We start from the raw sequence: 5,370 nt of genomic DNA, 5'->3' as shown, positions 1-5,370 counted from the left end.
ACACGTATATAACATGAAAACTTAAAAGGAGAGTAGAGAGTAGGGTTTGTTAACTGAACATAGATGACTTCCCTACATGTCATCACTTCTATGTGTACACAGAAACACAAGTTTACATTGAATCTACATTTAATCGTATATGGGCATGAACACACACAGAAGACTGTTTCCATTCATCATTTCTCCTTGATATTAAACATGTGTTGGAAATTTTGGAGCTCTGACTTCACTAAATCATATTTGTGACTTTGTTCTTACACATGCCGTTTAGAAAACCTACAAGGTGATAACTAGGTTATTCTTCCTTTTCTTTCTTTTTTTTTTTTTGTGCTGTTAATAACTCTGTCCTTCTTCCTTTCCTCTCCCCTACTGGTTCCTCCCTCCCCAACATTCTGTCAAGCAATAGGCTGTAAAATAGTTATCCAAACCAGCAGCCAGGCAAGTGCCGTTTGAAAGTAATTTCTGCCCCAAGCATTTAGCCCAGGGCAAAGCAAGCGTGCTCTCTAACTGATCAACCTGGATATTTCATTATTCATTAATTTACTGTTTAACCAAATCCCACTCATTATCAGAGGCAACGCTTGGCAGAGCCCAGCGAACAGTAGCAGTTGGTGTCAGGCGTGGAGAATTGGCCCATTTGATCCTGGGCTGTTTTATTATTCAACACCACTGACTGAGAAAAAGGTCCATGAATAATAAAGAGCCAAAGCGTGTTTGAACTGAGAAGCATGACACAGCCTTACAAAACAGCAGTTAGAAAATTAAAGGCAAGGTGGCCCAGACTTTGCATTTTTTATCTTGGCTGTGGGCACAGACATTTATATCCCTACATTGTTTTCAATGACTTCTTTTTTTTTTTAAGTCCTTAAGACAGAGGCATTTGTTTCAGTCAGTCTAGTTCTTTCAAAACAGACCATTGACATACTCAGGTGCAAACTTACACAGCAAGAAACAAACATGCCTCCAGATGGGAACTTGAAAATGTACTTTCTAACCTTATAATCAGTTGGGTCCTTTGTGGCCATTCTTAGCTCTGGGGCACATTTCAGTGATTTTACTTCTACTATAGACCTGCCATCATTTATGCTCTGAGTTGGCTTAATAATATAATTCATGATGCTGATCAAATGAATTTTATATATATATATTTAATTCTAACTGTTTGGATCTTTTTTTTTTTTTTTTTGATTTTTGGGCCACACCCTGTGACGCTCAGGGGTTACTCCTGGCTATGCGCTCAGAAGTCGCTCCTGGCTTGGGGACCATATGGGACGCCGGGGGATCGAACCGCGGTCCGTCCTAGGCTAGCGCAGGCAAGGCAGGCACCTTACCTCCAGCGCCACCGCCCGGCCCCAACTGTTTGGATCTTTGACAAGACTTTGGACTCACAATAGCTACACAAGGCATATAGCAAAGGTTTTAGGGATCCTGAAAGTACTATCTAATAATTATATATATAAAATAATAAATACTTTTGATAATAATATATCTAAATAATTTATAATAATTTAGAAAATAATATAGCTTATATATATTTGGTTTTAGGCCCACATTCAGAGGTGCTCAGGACTTATTCCTGGATCCATACTATAAATTACCCCTAATAATTCTTGGGGAACTATATGGGATACCAGAGATTGAACCTTATTTGGCTGCATGTAAGGCAAGGGCCCTACCACTGTGCTATCACTCTGACCCAAGTAATATCTAAAATCTTAATATGAGAAATGAGCCTCTGAAATATTTGGATAGTAAAGACAATGGAGTTAATATTCTTCTCCCAAATATCGTTTTTTTTTTTTTTTGAATTTACATAGTAGTAGTGGCTATGAATTCTTTTGGATTGTGTTTGGTCTGTAGTGCAAAATAAAATTCTTGTCAGATTCATTGATGTTATGCTTGAAAATATGACCATGAGCCAGAGCTATATTGGGTTTTCAACACTTGCTTTACATGTGGCTGATCTGGGTTCAATGCTTGGTATCACATACCCCAAGCACCATCAGGAAAGATTCCTGAGCACAGAGCCATACATAAACACTGAACACAGCCAGGTCTGGCTCCCAAACCAAACACCATCCCCACCCAAACATGACCATCTTTGGAACTGACTATATTTCTCCTTTTCAATATTTTTTATTTATTGACTTATAATATTTTGTAAATATGTGGTCTAGAACAATAATGATAGTGGCAGTCTTTGTATGTTGCCTTCTGTTTCCTAGTTCTCTTTTGCTTTATTCATTTAAGATTTTTACATAAGTAGTGATTCAAGGCAAAAGATTGGGAGGAGCAATTAGTAGGAAAAGAAGGCCACAAGAAGGAAACAAGTTCAGAAGTTTGCCACCGGGGCCAGAATAGTGGCACAAGCAGTAGGGCATTTGCCTTGCATATGCTAACCAAGGATATAATGCGGTTTGATCCCCCGGCGTCCCATATGGTCCCCCAAGGCAGGAGTGATTTCTGAGCCTGTAGTCAGGAGTAACTCCTGAGTGTCACAGGGGATGCCCCCTCCCCCCCAAAAAAAAGTACCACATTAGAGAAAAGCTGAGAAAAACTAGATGAATATTTTTCATGTAGAAAAAATTCTTAGGATCAATATAAACGGCCTTGCTTGTCTGAACTATGCACACATGTGTTTATGTACATACATATATGAAACCTTCTATGGTCTTCAAAACTTGGTGAGGGTAGATATGTCTAGATACTAAGGGACTTAGAATGACACATAAAAGGCCCAATACAAGTCAAGTGATTTTAATTGTTTGGCCTCAGAGCAGTGTTCAGGGTTTACTCCTGGCTCTGTGCTCAGAACTCACTCCTGGAGGTACACTTCTTGGTATCAAATCATGTTGGGTGCCTGAAAGTTAAATGCCTTACCAACTATTCTATATGTTTCCCCCTTAAAGTGATTTTTTTTTTCTTTTTTTTTTTTTTTTGCCACATCCAGTAATGCTCAGGTTACTTCTGATTTTGTACTCAGGAATTACTCCTGCTGGGCTCGTGAAATCATAAAGAATGCCAGGGATGGAACTTGGGCTGATTGGGTTTTTTTTTTGTTTTGTTTTTTTTTTTTTTTGGTTTTTGGGCCACACCCGGTGACGCTCAGGTGTTACTCCTGGCTATGCACTCAGAAGTCGCTCCTGGCTTAGGGGACCATATGGGACACCGGGGATCGAACCGGGGTCCGTCCTAGGCTAGCAAGGCAGACACCTTACATTTAGCGCCACCGCGCCGACCACACTTGGGCTGATTGTATTTAAGACAAGCACCCTGCCTGCTATACTATCTCTCCATCGCCCCTGGGAAAGTTTCTTTTATCACTGTCCCAGTTACCATTTCATATTACAGTATTTAGAGTCTCAACCGACCTCATACAAGTAATTTCTGATAGAGTTGCAATTAGAACCTTAATTTTAAAGAGCTCTTTCTGGCTACAGAGAGAGTACAGGGTGTGGGAAGCATGGCTGACCCTGATTTGATCCCATGTAGTCCTTGAGTCCCAACATGAGGAGTGATCCTAGAGCTCAAAGCCAGGAGTAAGCGCTGCATATGTCTCTCTGGCTCCTACTCTTTTCCCTATAGAAGATCTTATGACTGATTTTTTACAGTAGCTATTTGTGTTGACTTTTTTTTTTTCTTACACACTTTTCAGTTTTTTGAAGAAGAGGGCTTGAGATATTCTGATCCTAGGATTGAAGTATGGCACTTAAAAATAAATTTCTTACAATATAATTCAGTTATTTACAAAAAGTGTGAAGATTGGGGCCGGAGAGATAGCATGGAGGTAAGGTGTTTGCCTTTCATGCAGGAGGTCATCGGTTCGAATCCTGGTGTCCCATATGGTCCCCCGTGCCTGCCAGGAGCAATTTCTGAGCCTGGAGCCAGGAATAACCCCTGAGCAGTGCCGGGTGTGACCCAAAAACCACACACACACACACACACACACACACACACACACACACACACACAGTGTGAAGATTATTTTTTCGAATTAGATGTGGCTATAGAGAGTTAAGATAATGATAAAGAACTCCATTGTTTTCCTTTCTAATATTATAAACAAGATGGTTCACTAATAATAACTAAAAGTGAATATAACTAATTGTGAATATAATAGACACTTAATGATTAATAAAGACTATGCCTTGACTTTTCATATCATGTCGTTCTGGTTAAACTTAATACTGTACAGTCTTAGAGTTTGACCGCATGTAATGAACATCCAAAACAAAGAAAATTTAGAAAAACTAAAGCAGTTTATACATAAAAAATCAGATAATTCAAGCTTTTTATTTTCTTACATATTAATTTTTTTTTTTTTTTAGTTTTTGGGCCATATCTGGGCCAGTGAGATGGCGCTAGAGCTAAGGTGCCTGACTTGCAAGCACTAGCCAAGGAAGGACCGCGGTTCGATCCCCCTGGCGTCCCATGTAGTCCCCCCAAGCCAGGGGCAATTTCTGAGCGCTTAGCCAAGAGTACCCCTGAGCATCAAAAGGGTGTGGCCCAAAAGAAAAAAAAAAGATTCTAATGCCACTGTAAATCCTTGGTATTTAGAACTTCAAAGGTTTTGAAGAACAATTTAAGAGAAGAGTTGGTCTTTATAATCTCTAGAGAGGAAATACTTGAATATTTGGAAAGGGAAGAAACAGAAGTATTTTCTTCTTCATAAGGACAAACTGTTTTATTATAGGTGTCACCTCACCGGGGAAATTTTTCCCTTATAATTTCTAATTTCTTTCCAATATTCATAATTCCTGTTAAATTTGAAATTGATTTGTTCATAATCTTCAGCATTGGCTACACATTTCACTCACCTAAAATGACAGAATGAGCTGAAAAAAAGTCACTGATGGGAATGTTGCACTGGTGAAGGATTTTTTAATATATATACATATATTAAAAAAATCAAAAAAGAAAAGAAAAGAAAAAATAAGGCCTCCCAATTATTACCACAGGCTGTGTTCTTTACACTGACTGTATAGAAAGAAGAGGTACAGTAAATGCATCCCATATACACCTCAACACAAGCCCTTTGCCTGGTCTGTATTGTGAATTGGGGGACAAAAAAATCACTGATGTTTATTTAAACCATCCTCTGACTTGGTATGACAAGTGTTGTTTCTAAAGATCACCACCCTTGCATCTCAAGGTGATTTTAATGTACAACTGAAATAGCAAAATCAGTATTTTATGTTCTAAGAGCAGTTCATATCAGAACACCCCACTTACACACTGTCCTGTTATTTACTTTGTGTTGTAAGTTTTAATATCTTTTGGTGGTGGGAGGCACACCTGGTGGTTCTTAGGGTCCACTTCAGTTAGTTCTGGGAGTGGAGCCCTGCAGTAGTACATGAAAAAATGTTTTCA

The 5,370-nt window shown here is 39.1% G+C and overlaps 1 non-coding gene across 1 annotated transcript; it reads left to right on the top strand.

The window, feature by feature from the left end:
* Window positions 1-4,936: 4,936 nt before the first annotated feature.
* LOC125996914 (small nucleolar RNA SNORA51) lies at window positions 4,937-5,069 on the top strand. Its single transcript, XR_007491574.1, has one exon. It is a non-coding gene; the product is annotated as a small nucleolar RNA SNORA51 (small nucleolar RNA).
* The last annotated feature ends 301 nt before the right edge of the window (window positions 5,070-5,370 follow it).

Source organism: Suncus etruscus, chromosome 18 (genome assembly GCF_024139225.1).
Source record: "Suncus etruscus isolate mSunEtr1 chromosome 18, mSunEtr1.pri.cur, whole genome shotgun sequence".
NCBI classification, from domain to species: Eukaryota; Metazoa; Chordata; class Mammalia; order Eulipotyphla; family Soricidae; genus Suncus; species Suncus etruscus.
Note: the sequence above shows the minus strand (reverse complement) of the source record. Positions and strands in the feature narration are given on the sequence as shown.